The sequence below is a fragment of the Leptodactylus fuscus genome, unplaced genomic scaffold (genome assembly GCF_031893055.1).
Source record: "Leptodactylus fuscus isolate aLepFus1 unplaced genomic scaffold, aLepFus1.hap2 HAP2_SCAFFOLD_820, whole genome shotgun sequence".
NCBI lineage: Eukaryota > Metazoa > Chordata > Amphibia > Anura > Leptodactylidae > Leptodactylus > Leptodactylus fuscus.
In genome coordinates, this window is record NW_027440862.1 from 24,715 (window position 1) to 44,406 (window position 19,692).

Sequence of the window (19,692 nt, forward strand, 5' to 3'; positions counted from 1 at the left end):
GGGCAACACAGGCTGAACATCTTTGCAGACAACGCGCCCTAAGAAAAGAGAAGCTGACTGAAAAGCAGCTTCGCTTCCAGGCACGGGCAACCATCTCAACTTCTTCCTTAGCCGACTCCTGGACAATGGGCTCTGGTCCAGCTTGCTCTTTCTTTCACCCCCGGGATGGTTTCTTAGCCCTGCGCAGACCTTGCGCCCAGCCCTTTTGAAAGAGGGCGGCTGCGGCCTGTGACTGGTTGCTGAACAACACCTGTGGGTATAAGGGCCGCCCCCAGCTCTTGCACTGCTCCTGTTGGAGTATGAAGTTCCCTTAAGAGAAGGCAAAAAGTGAAGAAAAAGGTCTAGCGTGAAGTAGTGCAAAGGGCTGCCAGCAGCCAGGCTGCAAAGTAGAAGAGGAGTAAGTGAGAAGCCTGTCTCTGCCTACGGCCACACCACCCTGAACACGCTCGATTTCGTCTGATCTCGGAAGCTAAGCAGGGTCGGGCCTGGTTAGTACTTGGATGGGAGACCGCCTGGGAATACCAGGTGCTGTAGGTTTTTGCTTTTCCTCACTTCCACCAGCAGGGGTCACTCTCCTCTATGCCATTTTTACATTCACTTTTTACACTGCACACTTGCTTCTTTTACATTCGCTTTCTCTCTTGCACTCTTTAGGCCTTGCAAAATCCTAGTATTCTCAGTCTTACCGCTATCACTCTTAGCAGCCGCAGCGGGCGTGGTGGCCACCAGCGTTGTGGCTTTTTACTTTTAATAATAGCAGGCTTCATTTCCATAGTATCTGGGCCTCCCGCCGGGCTGGAAGCCATAGCTAGTAACCTGCAGACCAATTTACAGGGCAACACAGGCTGAACATCTTTGCAGACAACGTGCCCTAAGAAAAGAGAAGCTGACTGAAAAGCAGCTTCGCTTCCAGGCACGGGCAACCATCTCAACTTCTTCCTTAGCCGACTCCTGGACAATGGGCTCTGGTCCAGCTTGCTCTTTCTTTCACCCCCGGGATGGTTTCTTAGCCCTGCGCAGACCTTGCGCCCAGCCCTTTTGAAAGAGGGCGGCTGCGGCCTGTGACTGGTTGCTGAACAACACCTGTGGGTATAAGGGCCGCCCCCAGCTCTTGCACTGCTCCTGTTGGAGTATGAAGTTCCCTTAAGAGAAGGCAAAAAGTGAAGAAAAAGGTCTAGCGTGAAGTAGTGCAAAGAGCTGCCAGCAGCCAGGCTGCAAAGTAGAAGAGGAGTAAGTGAGAAATTTGTCTCTGCCTACGGCCACACCACCCTGAACACGCCCGATCTCGTCTGATCTCGGAAGCTAAGCAGGGTCGGGCCTGGTTAGTACTTGGATGGGAGACCGCCTGGGAATACCAGGTGCTGTAGGCTTTTGCTTTTCCTCACTTCCACCAGCAGGGGTCACTCTCCTCTATGCCATTTTTACATTCACTTTTTACACTGCACACTTGCTTCTTTTACATTCGCTTTCTCTCTTGCACTCTTTAGGCCTTGCAAAATCCTAGTATTCTCAGTCTTACCGCTATCACTCTTAGCAGCCGCAGCGGGCGTGGTGGCCACCAGCGTTGTGGCTTTTTACTTTTAATAATAGCAGGCTTCATTTCCATAGTATCTGGGCCTCCCGCCGGGCTGGAAGCCATAGCTAGTAACCTGCAGACCAATTTACAGGGCAACACAGGCTGAACATCTTTGCAGACAACGTGCCCTAAGAAAAGAGAAGCTGACTGAAAAGCAGCTTCGCTTCCAGGCACGGGCAACCATCTCAACTTCTTCCTTAGCCGACTCCTGGACAATGGGCTCTGGTCCAGCTTGCTCTTTCTTTCACCCCCGGGATGGTTTCTTAGCCCTGCGCAGACCTTGCGCCCAGCCCTTTTGAAAGAGGGCGGCTGCGGCCTGTGACTGGTTGCTGAACAACACCTGTGGGTATAAGGGCCGCCCCCAGCTCTTGCACTGCTCCTGTTGGAGTATGAAGTTCCCTTAAGAGAAGGCAAAAAGTGAAGAAAAAGGTCTAGCGTGAAGTAGTGCAAAGGGCTGCCAGCAGCCAGGCTGCAAAGTAGAAGAGGAGTAAGTGAGAAGCCTGTCTCTGCCTACGGCCACACCACCCTGAACACGCCCGATCTCGGAAGCTAAGCAGGGTCGGGCCTGGTTAGTACTTGGATGGGAGACCGCCTGGGAATACCAGGTGCTGTAGGCTTTTGCTTTTCCTCACTTCCACCAGCAGGGGTCACTCTCCTCTATGCCATTTTTACATTCACTTTTTACACTGCACACTTGCTTCTTTTACATTTGCTTTCTCTCTTGCACTCTTTAGGCCTTGCAAAATCCTAGTATTCTCAGTCTTACCGCTATCACTCTTAGCAGCCGCAGCGGGCGTGGTGGCCACCAGCGTTGTGGCTTTTTACTTTTAATAATAGCAGGCTTCATTTCCATAGTATCTGGGCCTCCCGCCGGGCTGGAAGCCATAGCTAGTAACCTGCAGACCAATTTACAGGGCAACACAGGCTGAACATCTTTGCAGACAACGCGCCCTAATAAAAGAGAAGCTGACTGAAAAGCAGCTTCGCTTCCAGGAACGGGCAACCATCTCAACTTCTTCCTTAGCCGACTCCTGGACAATGGGCTCTGGTCCAGCTTGCTCTTTCTTTCACCCCCGGGATGGTTTCTTAGCCCTGCGCAGACCTTGCGCCCAGCCCTTTTGAAAGAGGGCGGCTGCGGCCTGTGACTGGTTGCTGAACAACACCTGTGGGTATAAGGGCCGCCCCCAGCTCTTGCACTGCTCCTGTTGGAGTATGAAGTTCCCTTAAGAGAAGGCAAAAAGTGAAGAAAAAGGTCTAGCGTGAAGTAGTGCAAAGGGCTGCCAGCAGCCAGGCTGCAAAGTAGAAGAGGAGTAATTGAGAAGCCTGTCTCTGCCTACGGCCACACCACCCTGAACACGCCCGATCTCGTCTGATCTCGGAAGCTAAGCAGGGTCGGGCCTGGTTAGTACTTGGATGGGAGACCGCCTGGGAATACCAGGTGCTGTAGGCTTTTGCTTTTCCTCACTTCCACCAGCAGGGGTCACTCTCCTCTATGCCATTTTTACATTCACTTTTTACACTGCACACTTGCTTCTTTTACATTCGCTTTCTCTCTTGCACTCTTTAGGCCTTGCAAAATCCTAGTATTCTCAGTCTTACCGCTATCACTCTTAGCAGCCGCAGCGGGCGTGGTGGCCACCAGCGTTGTGGCTTTTTACTTTTAATAATAGCAGGCTTCATTTCCATAGTATCTGGGCCTCCCGCCGGGCTGGAAGCCATAGCTAGTAACCTGTAGACCAATTTACAGGGCAACACAGGCTGAACATCTTTGCAGACAACGTGCCCTAAGAAAAGAGAAGCTGACTGAAAAGCAGCTTCGCTTCCAGGCACGGGCAACCATCTCAACTTCTTCCTTAGCCGACTCCTGGACAATGGGCTCTGGTCCAGCTTGCTCTTTCTTTCACCCCCGGGATGGTTTCTTAGCCCTGCGCAGACCTTGCGCCCAGCCCTTTTGAAAGAGGGCGGCTGCGGCCTGTGACTGGTTGCTGAACAACACCTGTGGGTATAAGGGCCGCCCCCAGCTCTTGCACTGCTCCTGTTGGAGTATGAAGTTCCCTTAAGAGAAGGCAAAAAGTGAAGAAAAAGGTCTAGCGTGAAGTAGTGCAAAGGGCTGCCAGCAGCCAGGCTGCAAAGTAGAAGAGGAGTAAGTGAGAAGCCTGTCTCTGCCTACGGCCACACCACCCTGAACACGCCCGATCTCGTCTGATCTCGGAAGCTAAGCAGGGTCGGGCCTGGTTAGTACTTGGATGGGAGACCGCCTGGGAATACCAGGTGCTGTAGGCTTTTGCTTTTCCTCACTTCCACCAGCAGGGGTCACTCTCCTCTATGCCATTTTTACATTCACTTTTTACACTGCACACTTGCTTCTTTTACATTCGCTTTCTCTCTTGCACTCTTTAGGCCTTGCAAAATCCTAGTATTCTCAGTCTTACCGCTATCACTCTTAGCAGCCGCAGCGGGCGTGGTGGCCACCAGCGTTGTGGCTTTTTACTTTTAATAATAGCAGGCTTCATTTCCATAGTATCTGGGCCTCCCGCCGGGCTGGAAGCCATAGCTAGTAACCTGCAGACCAATTTACAGGGCAACACAGGCTGAACATCTTTGCAGACAACGCGCCCTAATAAAAGAGAAGCTGACTGAAAAGCAGCTTCGCTTCCAGGCACGGGCAACCATCTCAACTTCTTCCTTAGCCGACTCCTGGACAATGGGCTCTGGTCCAGCTTGCTCTTTCTTTCACCCCCGGGATGGTTTCTTAGCCCTGCGCAGACCTTGCGCCCAGCCCTTTTGAAAGAGGGCGGCTGCGGCCTGTGACTGGTTGCTGAACAACACCTGTGGGTATAAGGGCCGCCCCCAGCTCTTGCACTGCTCCTGTTGGAGTATGAAGTTCCCTTAAGAGAAGGCAAAAAGTGAAGAAAAAGGTCTAGCGTGAAGTAGTGCAAAGGGCTGCCAGCAGCCAGGCTGCAAAGTAGAAGAGGAGTAAGTGAGAAGCCTGTCTCTCCCTACGGCCACACCACCCTGAACACGCCCGATCTCGTCTGATCTCGGAAGCTAAGCAGGGTCGGGCCTGGTTAGTACTTGGATGGGAGACCGCCTGGGAATACCAGGTGCTGTAGGCTTTTGCTTTTCCTCACTTCCACCAGCAGGGGTCACTCTCCTCTATGCCATTTTTACATTCACTTTTTACACTGCACACTTGCTTCTTTTACATTCGCTTTCTCTCTTGCACTCTTTAGGCCTTGCAAAATCCTAGTATTCTCAGTCTTACCGCTATCACTCTTAGCAGCCGCAGCGGGCGTGGTGGCCACCAGCGTTGTGGCTTTTTACTTTTAATAATAGCAGGCTTCATTTCCATAGTATCTGGGCCTCCCGCCGGGCTGGAAGCCATAGCTAGTAACCTGCAGACCAATTTACAGGGCAACACAGGCTGAACATCTTTGCAGACAACGCGCCCTAAGAAAAGAGAAGCTGACTGAAAAGCAGCTTCGCTTCCAGGCACGGGCAACCATCTCAACTTATTCCTTAGCCGACTCCTGGACAATGGGCTCTGGTCCAGCTTGCTCTTTCTTTCACCCCCAGGATGGTTTCTTAGCCCTGCGCAGACCTTGCGCCCAGCCCTTTTGAAAGAGGGCGGCTGCGGCCTGTGACTGGTTGCTGAACAACACCTGTGGGTATAAGGGCCGCCCCCCAGCTCTTGCAATGCTCCTGTTGGAGTATGAAGTTCCCTTAAGAGAAGGCAAAAAGTGAAGAAAAAGGTCTAGCGTGAAGTAGTGCAAAGGGCTGCCAGCAGCCAGGCTGCAAAGTAGAAGAGGAGTAAGTGAGAAGCCTGTCTCTGCCTACGGCCACACCACCCTGAACACGCCCGATCTCGTCTGATCTCGGAAGCTAAGCAGGGTCGGGCCTGGTTAGTACTTGGATGGGAGACCGCCTGGGAATACCAGGTGCTGTAGGCTTTTGCTTTTCCTCACTTCCACCAGCAGGGGTCACTCTCCTCTATGCCATTTTTACATTCACTTTTTACACTGCACACTTGCTTCTTTTACATTCGCTTTCTCTCTTGCACTCTTTAGGCCTTGCAAAATCCTAGTATTCTCAGTCTTACCGCTATCACTCTTAGCAGCCGCAGCGGGCGTGGTGGCCACCAGCGTTGTGGCTTTTTACTTTTAATAATAGCAGGCTTCATTTCCATAGTATCTGGGCCTCCCGCCGGGCTGGAAGCCATAGCTAGTAACCTGCAGACCAATTTACAGGGCAACACAGGCTGAACATCTTTGCAGACAACGTGCCCTAAGAAAAGAGAAGCTGACTGAAAAGCAGCTTCGCTTCCAGGCACGGGCAACCATCTCAACTTCTTCCTTAGCCGACTCCTGGACAATGGGCTCTGGTCCAGCTTGCTCTTTCTTTCACCCCCGGGATGGTTTCTTAGCCCTGCGCAGACCTTGCGCCCAGCCCTTTTGAAAGAGGGCGGCTGCGGCCTGTGACTGGTTGCTGAACAACACCTGTGGGTATAAGGGCCGCCCCCAGCTCTTGCACTGCTCCTGTTGGAGTATGAAGTTCCCTTAAGAGAAGGCAAAAAGTGAAGAAAAAGGTCTAGCGTGAAGTAGTGCAAAGGGCTGCCAGCAGCCAGGCTGCAAAGTAGAAGAGGAGTAAGTGAGAAGCCTGTCTCTGCCTACGGCCACACCACCCTGAACACGCCCGATCTCGTCTGATCTCGGAAGCTAAGCAGAGTCGGGCCTGGTTAGTACTTGGATGGGAGACCGCCTGGGAATACCAGGTGCTGTAGGCTTTTGCTTTTCCTCACTTCCACCAGCAGGGGTCACTCTCCTCTATGCCATTTTTACATTCACTTTTTACACTGCACACTTGCTTCTTTTACATTTGCTTTCTCTCTTGCACTCTTTAGGCCTTGCAAAATCCTAGTATTCTCAGTCTTACCGCTATCACTCTTAGCAGCCGCAGCGGGCGTGGTGGCCACCAGCGTTGTGGCTTTTTACTTTTAATAATAGCAGGCTTCATTTCCATAGTATCTGGGCCTCCCGCCGGGCTGGAAGCCATAGCTAGTAACCTGCAGACCAATTTACAGGGCAACACAGGCTGAACATCTTTGCAGACAACGCGCCCTAATAAAAGAGAAGCTGACTGAAAAGCAGCTTCGCTTCCAGGAACGGGCAACCATCTCAACTTCTTCCTTAGCCGACTCCTGGACAATGGGCTCTGGTCCAGCTTGCTCTTTCTTTCACCCCCGGGATGGTTTCTTAGCCCTGCGCAGACCTTGCGCCCAGCCCTTTTGAAAGAGGGCGGCTGCGGCCTGTGACTGGTTGCTGAACAACACCTGTGGGTATAAGGGCCGCCCCCAGCTCTTGCACTGCTCCTGTTGGAGTATGAAGTTCCCTTAAGAGAAGGCAAAAAGTGAAGAAAAAGGTCTAGCGTGAAGTAGTGCAAAGAGCTGCCAGCAGCCAGGCTGCAAAGTAGAAGAGGAGTAAGTGAGAAGCTTGTCTCTGCCTACGGCCACACCACCCTGAACACGCCCGATCTCGTCTGATCTCGGAAGCTAAGCAGGGTCGGGCCTGGTTAGTACTTGGATGGGAGACCGCCTGGGAATACCAGGTGCTGTAGGCTTTTGCTTTTCCTCACTTCCACCAGCAGGGGTCACTCTCCTCTATGCCATTTTTACATTCACTTTTTACACTGCACACTTGCTTCTTTTACATTCGCTTTCTCTCTTGCACTCTTTAGGCCTTGCAAAATCCTAGTATTCTCAGTCTTACCGCTATCACTCTTAGCAGCCGCAGCGGGCGTGGTGGCCACCAGCGTTGTGGCTTTTTACTTTTAATAATAGCAGGCTTCATTTCCATAGTATCTGGGCCTCCCGCCGGGCTGGAAGCCATAGCTAGTAACCTGCAGACCAATTTACAGGGCAACACAGGCTGAACATCTTTGCAGACAACGCGCCCTAAGAAAAGAGAAGCTGACTGAAAAGCAGCTTCGCTTCCAGGCACGGGCAACCATCTCAACTTCTTCCTTAGCCGACTACTGGACAATGGGCTCTGGTCCAGCTTGCTCTTTCTTTCACCCCCGGGATGGTTTCTTAGCCCTGCGCAGACCTTGCGCCCAGCCCTTTTGAAAGAGGGCGGCTGCGGCCTGTGACTGGTTGCTGAACAACACCTGTGGGTATAAGGGCCGCCCCCAGCTCTTGCACTGCTCCTGTTGGAGTATGAAGTTCCCTTAAGAGAAGGCAAAAAGTGAAGAAAAAGGTCTAGCGTGAAGTAGTGCAAAGGGCTGCCAGCAGCCAGGCTGCAAAGTAGAAGAGGAGTAATTGAGAAGCCTGTCTCTGCCTACGGCCACACCACCCTGAACACGCCCGATCTCGTCTGATCTCGGAAGCTAAGCAGGGTTGGGCCTGGTTAGTACTTGGATGGGAGACCGCCTGGGAATACCAGGTGCTGTAGGCTTTTGCTTTTCCTCACTTCCACCAGCAGGGGTCACTCTCCTCTATGCCATTTTTACATTCACTTTTTACACTGCACACTTGCTTCTTTTACATTCGCTTTCTCTCTTGCACTCTTTAGGCCTTGCAAAATCCTAGTATTCTCAGTCTTACCGCTATCACTCTTAGCAGCCGCAGCGGGCGTGGTGGCCACCAGCGTTGTGGCTTTTTACTTTTAATAATAGCAGGCTTCATTTCCATAGTATCTGGGCCTCCCGCCGGGCTGGAAGCCATAGCTAGTAACCTGCAGACCAATTTACAGGGCAACACAGGCTGAACATCTTTGCAGACAACGCGCCCTAAGAAAAGAGAAGCTGACTGAAAAGCAGCTTCGCTTCCAGGCACGGGCAACCATCTCAACTTCTTCCTTAGCCGACTACTGGACAATGGGCTCTGGTCCAGCTTGCTCTTTCTTTCACCCCCGGGATGGTTTCTTAGCCCTGCGCAGACCTTGCGCCCAGCCCTTTTGAAAGAGGGCGGCTGCGGCCTGTGACTGGTTGCTGAACAACACCTGTGGGTATAAGGGCCGCCCCCCAGCTCTTGCACTGCTCCTGTTGGAGTATGAAGTTCCCTTAAGAGAAGGCAAAAAGTGAAGAAGAAGGTCTAGCGTGAAGTAGTGCAAAGGGCTGCCAGCAGCCAGGCTGCAAAGTAGAAGAGGAGTAAGTAAGAGGCCTGTCTCTGCCTACGGCCACACCACCCTGAACACGCCCGATCTCGTCTGATCTCGGAAGCTAAGCAGGGTCGGGCCTGGTTAGTACTTGGATGGGAGACCGCCTGGGAATACCAGGTGCTGTAGGCTTTTGCTTTTCCTCACTTCCACCAGCAGGGGTCACTCTCCTCTATGCCATTTTTACATTCACTTTTTACACTGCACACTTGCTTCTTTTACATTCGCTTTCTCTCTTGCACTCTTTAGGCCTTGCAAAATCCTAGTATTCTCAGTCTTACCGCTATCACTCTTAGCAGCCGCAGCGGGCGTGGTGGCCACCAGCGTTGTGGCTTTTTACTTTTAATAATAGCAGGCTTCATTTCCATAGTATCTGGGCCTCCCGCCGGGCTGGAAGCCATAGCTAGTAACCTGCAGACCAATTTACAGGGCAACACAGGCTGAACATCTTTGCAGACAACGTGCCCTAAGAAAAGAGAAGCTGACTGAAAAGCAGCTTCGCTTCCAGGCACGGGCAACCATCTCAACTTCTTCCTTAGCCGACTCCTGGACAATGGGCTCTGGTCCAGCTTGCTCTTTCTTTCACCCCCGGGATGGTTTCTTAGCCCTGCGCAGACCTTGCGCCCAGCCCTTTTGAAAGAGGGCGGCTGCGGCCTGTGACTGGTTGCTGAACAACACCTGTGGGTATAAGGGCCGCCCCCAGCTCTTGCACTGCTCCTGTTGGAGTATGAAGTTCCCTTAAGAGAAGGCAAAAAGTGAAGAAAAAGGTCTAGCGTGAAGTAGTGCAAAGGGCTGCCAGCAGCCAGGCTGCAAAGTAGAAGAGGAGTAAGTGAGAAGCCTGTCTCTGCCTACGGCCACACCACCCTGAACACGCCCGATCTCGTCTGATCTCGGAAGCTAAGCAGGGTCGGGCCTGGTTAGTACTTGGATGGGAGACCGCCTGGGAATACCAGGTGCTGTAGGCTTTTGCTTTTCCTCACTTCCACCAGCAGGGGTCACTCTCCTCTATGCCATTTTTACATTCACTTTTTACACTGCACACTTGCTTCTTTTACATTCACTTTCTCTCTTGCACTCTTTAGGCCTTGCAAAATCCTAGTATTCTCAGTCTTACCGCTATCACTCTTAGCAGCCGCAGCGGGCGTGGTGGCCACCAGCGTTGTGGCTTTTTTCTTTTAATAATAGCAGGCTTCATTTCCATAGTATCTGGGCCTCCCGCCGGGCTGGAAGCCATAGCTAGTAACCTGCAGACCAATTTACAGGGTAACACAGGCTGAACATCTTTGCAGACAACGTGCCCTAAGAAAAGAGAAGCTGACTGAAAAGCAGCTTCGCTTCCAGGCACGGGCAACCATCTCAACTTCTTCCTTAGCCGACTCCTGGACAATGGGCTCTGGTCCAGCTTGCTCTTTCTTTCACCCCCGGGATGGTTTCTTAGCCCTGCGCAGACCTTGCGCCCAGCCCTTTTGAAAGAGGGCGGCTGCGGCCTGTGACTGGTTGCTGAACAACACCTGTGGGTATAAGGGCCGCCCCCAGCTCTTGCACTGCTCCTGTTGGAGTATGAAGTTCCCTTAAGAGAAGGCAAAAAGTGAAGAAAAAGGTCTAGCGTGAAGTAGTGCAAAGAGCTGCCAGCAGCCAGGCTGCAAAGTAGAAGAGGAGTAAGTGAGAAGTTTGTCTCCGCCTACGGCCACACCACCCTGAACACGCCCGATCTCGTCTGATCTCGGAAGCTAAGCAGGGTCGGGCCTGGTTAGTACTTGGATGGGAGACCGCCTGGGAATACCAGGTGCTGTAGGCTTTTGCTTTTCCTCACTTCCACCAGCAGGGGTCACTCTCCTCTATGCCATTTTTACATTCACTTTTTACACTGCACACTTGCTTCTTTTACATTCGCTTTCTCTCTTGCACTCTTTAGGCCTTGCAAAATCCTAGTATTCTCAGTCTTACCGCTATCACTCTTAGCAGCCGCAGCGGGCGTGGTGGCCACCAGCGTTGTGGCTTTTTACTTTTAATAATAGCAGGCTTCATTTCCATAGTATCTGGGCCTCCCGCCGGGCTGGAAGCCATAGCTAGTAACCTGCAGACCAATTTACAGGGCAACACAGGCTGAACATCTTTGCAGACAACGTGCCCTAAGAAAAGAGAAGCTGACTGAAAAGCAGCTTCGCTTCCAGGCACGGGCAACCATCTCAACTTCTTCCTTAGCCGACTCCTGGACAATGGGCTCTGGTCCAGCTTGCTCTTTCTTTCACCCCCGGGATGGTTTCTTAGCCCTGCGCAGACCTTGCGCCCAGCCCTTTTGAAAGAGGGCGGCTGCGGCCTGTGACTGGTTGCTGAACAACACCTGTGGGTATAAGGGCCGCCCCCAGCTCTTGCACTGCTCCTGTTGGAGTATGAAGTTCCCTTAAGAGAAGGCAAAAAGTGAAGAAAAAGGTCTAGCGTGAAGTAGTGCAAAGGGCTGCCAGCAGCCAGGCTGCAAAGTAGAAGAGGAGTAAGTGAGAAGCCTGTCTCTGCCTACGGCCACACCACCCTGAACACGCCCGATCTCGTCTGATCTCGGAAGCTAAGCAGGGTCGGGCCTGGTTAGTACTTGGATGGGAGACCGCCTGGGAATACCAGGTGCTGTAGGCTTTTGCTTTTCCTCACTTCCACCAGCAGGGGTCACTCTCCTCTATGCCATTTTTACATTCACTTTTTACACTGCACACTTGCTTCTTTTACATTCGCTTTCTCTCTTGCACTCTTTAGGCCTTGCAAAATCCTAGTATTCTCAGTCTTACCGCTATCACTCTTAGCAGCCGCAGCGGGCGTGGTGGCCACCAGCGTTGTGGCTTTTTACTTTTAATAATAGCAGGCTTCATTTCCATAGTATCTGGGCCTCCCGCCGGGCTGGAAGCCATAGCTAGTAACCTGCAGACCAATTTACAGGGCAACACAGGCTGAACATCTTTGCAGACAACGCGCCCTAAGAAAAGAGAAGCTGACTGAAAAGCAGCTTCGCTTCCAGGCACGGGCAACCATCTCAACTTCTTCCTTAGCCGACTCCTGGACAATGGGCTCTGGTCCAGCTTGCTCTTTCTTTCACCCCCGGGATGGTTTCTTAGCCCTGCGCAGACCTTGCGCCCAGCCCTTTTGAAAGAGGGCGGCTGCGGCCTGTGACTGGTTGCTGAACAACACCTGTGGGTATAAGGGCCGCCCCCAGCTCTTGCACTGCTCCTGTTGGAGTATGAAGTTCCCTTAAGAGAAGGCAAAAAGTGAAGAAAAAGGTCTAGCGTGAAGTAGTGCAAAGGGCTGCCAGCAGCCAGGCTGCAAAGTAGAAGAGGAGTAAGTGAGAAGCCTGTCTCTGCCTACGGCCACACCACCCTGAACACGCCCGATCTCGGAAGCTAAGCAGGGTCGGGCCTGGTTAGTACTTGGATGGGAGACCGCCTGGGAATACCAGGTGCTGTAGGCTTTTGCTTTTCCTCACTTCCACCAGCAGGGGTCACTCTCCTCTATGCCATTTTTACATTCACTTTTTACACTGCACACTTGCTTCTTTTACATTTGCTTTCTCTCTTGCACTCTTTAGGCCTTGCAAAATCCTAGTATTCTCAGTCTTACCGCTATCACTCTTAGCAGCCGCAGCGGGCGTGGTGGCCACCAGCGTTGTGGCTTTTTACTTTTAATAATAGCAGGCTTCATTTCCATAGTATCTGGGCCTCCCGCCGGGCTGGAAGCCATAGCTAGTAACCTGCAGACCAATTTACAGGGCAACACAGGCTGAACATCTTTGCAGACAACGCGCCCTAATAAAAGAGAAGCTGACTGAAAAGCAGCTTCGCTTCCAGGAACGGGCAACCATCTCAACTTCTTCCTTAGCCGACTCCTGGACAATGGGCTCTGGTCCAGCTTGCTCTTTCTTTCACCCCCGGGATGGTTTCTTAGCCCTGCGCAGACCTTGCGCCCAGCCCTTTTGAAAGAGGGCGGCTGCGGCCTGTGACTGGTTGCTGAACAACACCTGTGGGTATAAGGGCCGCCCCCAGCTCTTGCACTGCTCCTGTTGGAGTATGAAGTTCCCTTAAGAGAAGGCAAAAAGTGAAGAAAAAGGTCTAGCGTGAAGTAGTGCAAAGAGCTGCCAGCAGCCAGGCTGCAAAGTAGAAGAGGAGTAAGTGAGAAGCTTGTCTCTGCCTACGGCCACACCACCCTGAACACGCCCGATCTCGTCTGATCTCGGAAGCTAAGCAGGGTCGGGCCTGGTTAGTACTTGGATGGGAGACCGCCTGGGAATACCAGGTGCTGTAGGCTTTTGCTTTTCCTCACTTCCACCAGCAGGGGTCACTCTCCTCTATGCCATTTTTACATTCACTTTTTACACTGCACACTTGCTTCTTTTACATTCGCTTTCTCTCTTGCACTCTTTAGGCCTTGCAAAATCCTAGTATTCTCAGTCTTACCGCTATCACTCTTAGCAGCCGCAGCGGGCGTGGTGGCCACCAGCGTTGTGGCTTTTTACTTTTAATAATAGCAGGCTTCATTTCCATAGTATCTGGGCCTCCCGCCGGGCTGGAAGCCATAGCTAGTAACCTGCAGACCAATTTACAGGGCAACACAGGCTGAACATCTTTGCAGACAACGCGCCCTAAGAAAAGAGAAGCTGACTGAAAAGCAGCTTCGCTTCCAGGCACGGGCAACCATCTCAACTTCTTCCTTAGCCGACTCCTGGACAATGGGCTCTGGTCCAGCTTGCTCTTTCTTTCACCCCCAGGATGGTTTCTTAGCCCTGCGCAGACCTTGCGCCCAGCCCTTTTGAAAGAGGGCGGCTGCGGCCTGTGACTGGTTGCTGAACAACACCTGTGGGTATAAGGGCCGCCCCCAGCTCTTGCACTGCTCCTGTTGGAGTATGAAGTTCCCTTAAGAGAAGGCAAAAAGTGAAGAAAAAGGTCTAGCGTGAAGTAGTGCAAAGGGCTGCCAGCAGCCAGGCTGCAAAGTAGAAGAGGAGTAAGTGAGAAGCCTGTCTCTGCCTACGGCCACACCACCCTGAACACGCCCGATCTCGTCTGATCTCGGAAGCTAAGCAGGGTCGCGCCTGGTTAGTACTTGGATGGGAGACCGCCTGGGAATACCAGGTGCTGTAGGCTTTTGCTTTTCCTCACTTCCACCAGCAGGGGTCACTCTCCTCTATGCCATTTTTACATTCACTTTTTACACTGCACACTTGCTTCTTTTACATTCACTTTCTCTCTTGCACTCTTTAGGCCTTGCAAAATCCTAGTATTCTCAGTCTTACCGCTATCACTCTTAGCAGCCGCAGCGGGCGTGGTGGCCACCAGCGTTGTGGCTTTTTTCTTTTAATAATAGCAGGCTTCATTTCCATAGTATCTGGGCCTCCCGCCGGGCTGGAAGCCATAGCTAGTAACCTGCAGACCAATTTACAGGGCAACACAGGCTGAACATCTTTGCAGACAACGCGCCCTAAGAAAAGAGAAGCTGACTGAAAAGCAGCTTCGCTTCCAGGCACGGGCAACCATCTCAACTTCTTCCTTAGCCGACTACTGGACAATGGGCTCTGGTCCAGCTTGCTCTTTCTTTCACCCCCGGGATGGTTTCTTAGCCCTGCGCAGACCTTGCGCCCAGCCCTTTTGAAAGAGGGCGGCTGCGGCCTGTGACTGGTTGCTGAACAACACCTGTGGGTATAAGGGCCGCCCCCAGCTCTTGCACTGCTCCTGTTGGAGTATGAAGTTCCCTTAAGAGAAGGCAAAAAGTGAAGAAAAAGGTCTAGCGTGAAGTAGTGCAAAGGGCTGCCAGCAGCCAGGCTGCAAAGTAGAAGAGGAGTAAGTGAGAAGCCTGTCTCTGCCTACGGCCACACCACTCTGAACACGCCTGATCTCGGAAGCTAAGCAGGGTCGGGCCTGGTTAGTACTTGGATGTGAGACCGCCTGGGAATACCAGGTGCTGTAGGCTTTTGCTTTTCCTCACTTCCACCAGCAGGGGTCACTCTCCTCTATGCCATTTTTACATTCACTTTTTACACTGCACACTTGCTTCTTTTACATTCGCTTTCTCTCTTGCACTCTTTAGGCCTTGCAAAATCCTAGTATTCTCAGTCTTACCGCTATCACTCTTAGCAGCCGCAGCGGGCGTGGTGGCCACCAGCGTTGTGGCTTTTTACTTTTAATAATAGCAGGCTTCATTTCCATAGTATCTGGGCCTCCCGCCGGGCTGGAAGCCATAGCTAGTAACCTGCAGACCAATTTACAGGGCAACACAGGCTGAACATCTTTGCAGACAACGTGCCCTAAGAAAAGAGAAGCTGACTGAAAAGCAGCTTCGCTTCCAGGCACGGGCAACCATCTCAACTTCTTCCTTAGCCGACTCCTGGACAATGGGCTCTGGTCCAGCTTGCTCTTTCTTTCACCCCCGGGATGGTTTCTTAGCCCTGCGCAGACCTTGCGCCCAGCCCTTTTGAAAGAGGGCGGCTGCGGCCTGTGACTGGTTGCTGAACAACACCTGTGGGTATAAGGGCCGCCCCCAGCTCTTGCACTGCTCCTGTTGGAGTATGAAGTTCCCTTAAGAGAAGGCAAAAAGTGAAGAAAAAGGTCTAGCGTGAAGTAGTGCAAAGAGCTGCCAGCAGCCAGGCTGCAAAGTAGAAGAGGAGTAAGTGAGAAGTTTGTCTCCGCCTACGGCCACACCACCCTGAACACGTCTGATCTCGGAAGCTAAGCAGGGTCGGGCCTGGTTAGTACTTGGATGGGAGACCGCCTGGGAATACCAGGTGCTGTAGGCTTTTGCTTTTCCTCACTTCCACCAGCAGGGGTCACTCTCCTCTATGCCATTTTTACATTCACTTTTTACACTGCACACTTGCTTCTTTTACATTCGCTTTCTCTCTTGCACTCTTTAGGCCTTGCAAAATCCTAGTATTCTCAGTCTTACCGCTATCACTCTTAGCAGCCGCAGCGGGCGTGGTGGCCACCAGCGTTGTGGCTTTTTACTTTTAATAATAGCAGGCTTCATTTCCATAGTATCTGGGCCTCCCGCCGGGCTGGAAGCCATAGCTAGTAACCTGCAGACCAATTTACAGGGCAACACAGGCTGAACATCTTTGCAGACAACGCGCCCTAAGAAAAGAGAAGCTGACTGAAAAGCAGCTTCGCTTCCAGGCACGGGCAACCATCTCAACTTCTTCCTTAGCCGACTCCTGGACAATGGGCTCTGGTCCAGCTTGCTCTTTCTTTCACCCCCAGGATGGTTTCTTAGCCCTGCGCAGACCTTGCGCCCAGCCCTTTTGAAAGAGGGCGGCTGCGGCCTGTGACTGGTTGCTGAACAACACCTGTGGGTATAAGGGCCGCCCCCAGCTCTTGCACTGCTCCTGTTGGAGTATGAAGTTCCCTTAAGAGAAGGCAAAAAGTGAAGAAAAAGGTCTAGCGTGAAGTAGTGCAAAGGGCTGCCAGCAGCCAGGCTGCAAAGTAGAAGAGGAGTAAGTGAGAAGCCTGTCTCTGCCTACGGCCACACCACCCTGAACACGCCCGATCTCGTCTGATCTCGGAAGCTAAGCAGGGTCGCGCCTGGTTAGTACTTGGATGGGAGACCGCCTGGGAATACCAGGTGCTGTAGGCTTTTGCTTTTCCTCACTTCCACCAGCAGGGGTCACTCTCCTCTATGCCATTTTTACATTCACTTTTTACACTGCACACTTGCTTCTTTTACATTCACTTTCTCTCTTGCACTCTTTAGGCCTTGCAAAATCCTAGTATTCTCAGTCTTACCGCTATCACTCTTAGCAGCCGCAGCGGGCGTGGTGGCCACCAGCGTTGTGGCTTTTTACTTTTAATAATAGCAGGCTTCATTTCCATAGTATCTGGGCCTCCCGCCGGGCTGGAAGCCATAGCTAGTAACCTGCAGACCAATTTACAGGGCAACACAGGCTGAACATCTTTGCAGACAACGTGCCCTAAGAAAAGAGAAGCTGACTGAAAAGCAGCTTCGCTTCCAGGCACGGGCAACCATCTCAACTTCTTCCTTAGCCGACTCCTGGACAATGGGCTCTGGTCCAGCTTGCTCTTTCTTTCACCCCCGGGATGGTTTCTTAGCCCTGCGCAGACCTTGCGCCCAGCCCTTTTGAAAGAGGGCGGCTGCGGCCTGTGACTGGTTGCTGAACAACACCTGTGGGTATAAGGGCCGCCCCCAGCTCTTGCACTGCTCCTGTTGGAGTATGAAGTTCCCTTAAGAGAAGGCAAAAAGTGAAGAAAAAGGTCTAGCGTGAAGTAGTGCAAAGAGCTGCCAGCAGCCAGGCTGCAAAGTAGAAGAGGAGTAAGTGAGAAGTTTGTCTCCGCCTACGGCCACACCACCCTGAACACGTCTGATCTCGGAAGCTAAGCAGGGTCGGGCCTGGTTAGTACTTGGATGGGAGACCGCCTGGGAATACCAGGTGCTGTAGGCTTTTGCTTTTCCTCACTTCCACCAGCAGGGGTCACTCTCCTCTATGCCATTTTTACATTCACTTTTTACACTGCACACTTGCTTCTTTTACATTCGCTTTCTCTCTTGCACTCTTTAGGCCTTGCAAAATCCTAGTATTCTCAGTCTTACCGCTATCACTCTTAGCAGCCGCAGCGGGCGTGGTGGCCACCAGCGTTGTGGCTTTTTACTTTTAATAATAGCAGGCTTCATTTCCATAGTATCTGGGCCTCCCGCCGGGCTGGAAGCCATAGCTAGTAACCTGCAGACCAATTTACAGGGCAACACAGGCTGAACATCTTTGCAGACAACGCGCCCTAATAAAAGAGAAGCTGACTGAAAAGCAGCTTCGCTTCCAGGCACGGGCAACCATCTCAACTTCTTCCTTAGCCGACTCCTGGACAATGGGCTCTGGTCCAGCTTGCTCTTTCTTTCACCCCCGGGATGGTTTCTTAGCCCTGCGCAGACCTTGCGCCCAGCCCTTTTGAAAGAGGGCGGCTGCGGCCTGTGACTGGTTGCTGAACAACACCTGTGGGTATAAGGGCCGCCCCCAGCTCTTGCACTGCTCCTGTTGGAGTATGAAGTTCCCTTAAGAGAAGGCAAAAAGTGAAGAAAAAGGTCTAGCGTGAAGTAGTGCAAAGGGCTGCCAGCAGCCAGGCTGCAAAGTAGAAGAGGAGTAAGTGAGAAGCCTGTCTCTGCCTACGGCCACACCACCCTGAACACGCCCGATCTCGTCTGATCTCGGAAGCTAAGCAGGGTCGGGCCTGGTTAGTACTTGGATGGGAGACCGCCTGGGAATACCAGGTGCTGTAGGCTTTTGCTTTTCCTCACTTCCACCAGCAGGGGTCACTCTCCTCTATGCCATTTTTACATTCACTTTTTACACTGCACACTTGCTTCTTTTACATTCGCTTTCTCTCTTGCACTCTTTAGGCCTTGCAAAATCCTAGTATTCTCAGTCTTACCGCTATCACTCTTAGCAGCCGCAGCGGGCGTGGTGGCCACCAGCGTTGTGGCTTTTTACTTTTAATAATAGCAGGCTTCATTTCCATAGTATCTGGGCCTCCCGCCGGGCTGGAAGCCATAGCTAGTAACCTGCAGACCAATTTACAGGGCAACACAGGCTGAACATCTTTGCAGACAACGCGCCCTAAGAAAAGAGAAGCTGACTGAAAAGCAGCTTCGCTTCCAGGCACGGGCAACCATCTCAACTTATTCCTTAGCCGACTCCTGGACAATGGGCTCTGGTCCAGCTTGCTCTTTCTTTCACCCCCAGGATGGTTTCTTAGCCCTGCGCAGACCTTGCGCCCAGCCCTTTTGAAAGAGGGCGGCTGCGGCCTGTGACTGGTTGCTGAACAACACCTGTGGGTATAAGGGCCGCCCCCCAGCTCTTGCAATGCTCCTGTTGGAGTATGAAGTTCCCTTAAGAGAAGGCAAAAAGTGAAGAAAAAGGTCTAGCGTGAAGTAGTGCAAAGGGCTGCCAGCAGCCAGGCTGCAAAGTAGAAGAGGAGTAAGTGAGAAGCCTGTCTCTGCCTACGGCCACACCACCCTGAACACGCCCGATCTCGTCTGATCTCGGAAGCTAAGCAGGGTCGGGCCTGGTTAGTACTTGGATGGGAGACCGCCTGGGAATACCAGGTGCTGTAGGCTTTTGCTTTTCCTCACTTCCACCAGCAGGGGTCACTCTCCTCTATGCCATTTTTACATTCACTTTTTACACTGCACACTTGCTTCTTTTACATTCGCTTTCTCTCTTGCACTCTTTAGGCCTTGCAAAATCCTAGTATTCTCAGTCTTACCGCTATCACTCTTAGCAGCCGCAGCGGGCGTGGTGGCCACCAGCGTTGTGGCTTTTTACTTTTAATAATAGCAGGCTTCATTTCCATAGTATCTGGGCCTCCCGCCGGGCTGGAAGCCATAGCTAGTAACCTGCAGACCAATTTACAGGGCAACACAGGCTGAACATCTTTGCAGACAACGTGCCCTAAGAAAAGAGAAGCTGACTGAAAAGCAGCTTCGCTTCCAGGCACGGGCAACCATCTCAACTTCTTCCTTAGCCGACTCCTGGACAATGGGCTCTGGTCCAGCTTGCTCTTTCTTTCACCCCCGGGATGGTTTCTTAGCCCTGCGCAGACCTTGCGCCCAGCCCTTTTGAAAGAGGGCGGCTGCGGCCTGTGACTGGTTGCTGAACAACACCTGTGGGTATAAGGGCCGCCCCCCAGCTCTTGCACTGCTCCTGTTGGAGTATGAAGTTCCCTTAAGAGAAGGCAAAAAGTGAAGAAAAAGGTCTAGCGTGAAGTAGTGCAAAGGGCTGCCAGCAGCCAGGCTGCAAAGTAGAAGAGGAGTAAGTGAGAAGCCTGTCTCTGCCTACGGCCACACCACCCTGAACACGCCCGATCTCGTCTGATCTCGGAAGCTAAGCAGGGTCGGGCCTGGTTAGTACTTGGATGGGAGACCGCCTGGGAATACCAGGTGCTGTAGGCTTTTGCTTTTCCTCACTTCCACCAGCAGGGGTCACTCTCCTCT

General features: G+C 52.2%; 19 non-coding genes and 5 pseudogenes across 19 annotated transcripts; all 24 read left to right on the plus strand.

Annotated features, from left to right (window-relative positions):
• The first annotated feature begins 418 nt into the window (after positions 1-418).
• Positions 419-537, plus strand: LOC142188831 (5S ribosomal RNA). Its single transcript, XR_012713120.1, has one exon. It is a non-coding gene; the product is annotated as a 5S ribosomal RNA (ribosomal RNA).
• Positions 538-1,251: 714 nt separating this feature from the next.
• LOC142188863 (5S ribosomal RNA) lies at positions 1,252-1,370 on the plus strand. The gene has a single exon (XR_012713141.1). It is a non-coding gene; the product is annotated as a 5S ribosomal RNA (ribosomal RNA).
• A 714-nt stretch (positions 1,371-2,084) lies between these two features.
• Positions 2,085-2,193, plus strand: LOC142188840 (5S ribosomal RNA; annotated as a pseudogene).
• Positions 2,194-2,907: 714 nt separating this feature from the next.
• LOC142188865 (5S ribosomal RNA) lies at positions 2,908-3,026 on the plus strand. The gene has a single exon (XR_012713142.1). It is a non-coding gene; the product is annotated as a 5S ribosomal RNA (ribosomal RNA).
• A 714-nt stretch (positions 3,027-3,740) lies between these two features.
• On the plus strand, positions 3,741-3,859 carry LOC142188866 (5S ribosomal RNA). The gene has a single exon (XR_012713143.1). It is a non-coding gene; the product is annotated as a 5S ribosomal RNA (ribosomal RNA).
• A 714-nt stretch (positions 3,860-4,573) lies between these two features.
• Positions 4,574-4,692, plus strand: LOC142188901 (5S ribosomal RNA). The gene has a single exon (XR_012713175.1). It is a non-coding gene; the product is annotated as a 5S ribosomal RNA (ribosomal RNA).
• A 715-nt stretch (positions 4,693-5,407) lies between these two features.
• On the plus strand, positions 5,408-5,526 carry LOC142188867 (5S ribosomal RNA). Its single transcript, XR_012713144.1, has one exon. It is a non-coding gene; the product is annotated as a 5S ribosomal RNA (ribosomal RNA).
• Positions 5,527-6,240: 714 nt separating this feature from the next.
• On the plus strand, positions 6,241-6,359 carry LOC142188900 (5S ribosomal RNA). The gene has a single exon (XR_012713174.1). It is a non-coding gene; the product is annotated as a 5S ribosomal RNA (ribosomal RNA).
• A 714-nt stretch (positions 6,360-7,073) lies between these two features.
• On the plus strand, positions 7,074-7,192 carry LOC142188868 (5S ribosomal RNA). Its single transcript, XR_012713145.1, has one exon. It is a non-coding gene; the product is annotated as a 5S ribosomal RNA (ribosomal RNA).
• A 714-nt stretch (positions 7,193-7,906) lies between these two features.
• On the plus strand, positions 7,907-8,025 carry LOC142188828 (5S ribosomal RNA). The gene has a single exon (XR_012713117.1). It is a non-coding gene; the product is annotated as a 5S ribosomal RNA (ribosomal RNA).
• A 715-nt stretch (positions 8,026-8,740) lies between these two features.
• On the plus strand, positions 8,741-8,859 carry LOC142188869 (5S ribosomal RNA). The gene has a single exon (XR_012713146.1). It is a non-coding gene; the product is annotated as a 5S ribosomal RNA (ribosomal RNA).
• Positions 8,860-9,573: 714 nt separating this feature from the next.
• LOC142188870 (5S ribosomal RNA) lies at positions 9,574-9,692 on the plus strand. Its single transcript, XR_012713147.1, has one exon. It is a non-coding gene; the product is annotated as a 5S ribosomal RNA (ribosomal RNA).
• Positions 9,693-10,406: 714 nt separating this feature from the next.
• Positions 10,407-10,525, plus strand: LOC142188872 (5S ribosomal RNA). The gene has a single exon (XR_012713149.1). It is a non-coding gene; the product is annotated as a 5S ribosomal RNA (ribosomal RNA).
• A 714-nt stretch (positions 10,526-11,239) lies between these two features.
• LOC142188873 (5S ribosomal RNA) lies at positions 11,240-11,358 on the plus strand. The gene has a single exon (XR_012713150.1). It is a non-coding gene; the product is annotated as a 5S ribosomal RNA (ribosomal RNA).
• A 714-nt stretch (positions 11,359-12,072) lies between these two features.
• On the plus strand, positions 12,073-12,181 carry LOC142188841 (5S ribosomal RNA; annotated as a pseudogene).
• Positions 12,182-12,895: 714 nt separating this feature from the next.
• LOC142188874 (5S ribosomal RNA) lies at positions 12,896-13,014 on the plus strand. The gene has a single exon (XR_012713151.1). It is a non-coding gene; the product is annotated as a 5S ribosomal RNA (ribosomal RNA).
• A 714-nt stretch (positions 13,015-13,728) lies between these two features.
• LOC142188829 (5S ribosomal RNA) lies at positions 13,729-13,847 on the plus strand. The gene has a single exon (XR_012713118.1). It is a non-coding gene; the product is annotated as a 5S ribosomal RNA (ribosomal RNA).
• A 714-nt stretch (positions 13,848-14,561) lies between these two features.
• Positions 14,562-14,670, plus strand: LOC142188850 (5S ribosomal RNA; annotated as a pseudogene).
• A 714-nt stretch (positions 14,671-15,384) lies between these two features.
• LOC142188843 (5S ribosomal RNA) lies at positions 15,385-15,493 on the plus strand (annotated as a pseudogene).
• A 714-nt stretch (positions 15,494-16,207) lies between these two features.
• On the plus strand, positions 16,208-16,326 carry LOC142188830 (5S ribosomal RNA). The gene has a single exon (XR_012713119.1). It is a non-coding gene; the product is annotated as a 5S ribosomal RNA (ribosomal RNA).
• A 714-nt stretch (positions 16,327-17,040) lies between these two features.
• On the plus strand, positions 17,041-17,149 carry LOC142188844 (5S ribosomal RNA; annotated as a pseudogene).
• A 714-nt stretch (positions 17,150-17,863) lies between these two features.
• Positions 17,864-17,982, plus strand: LOC142188875 (5S ribosomal RNA). Its single transcript, XR_012713152.1, has one exon. It is a non-coding gene; the product is annotated as a 5S ribosomal RNA (ribosomal RNA).
• A 715-nt stretch (positions 17,983-18,697) lies between these two features.
• LOC142188876 (5S ribosomal RNA) lies at positions 18,698-18,816 on the plus strand. Its single transcript, XR_012713153.1, has one exon. It is a non-coding gene; the product is annotated as a 5S ribosomal RNA (ribosomal RNA).
• A 715-nt stretch (positions 18,817-19,531) lies between these two features.
• LOC142188877 (5S ribosomal RNA) lies at positions 19,532-19,650 on the plus strand. Its single transcript, XR_012713154.1, has one exon. It is a non-coding gene; the product is annotated as a 5S ribosomal RNA (ribosomal RNA).
• Positions 19,651-19,692: the final 42 nt, after the last annotated feature.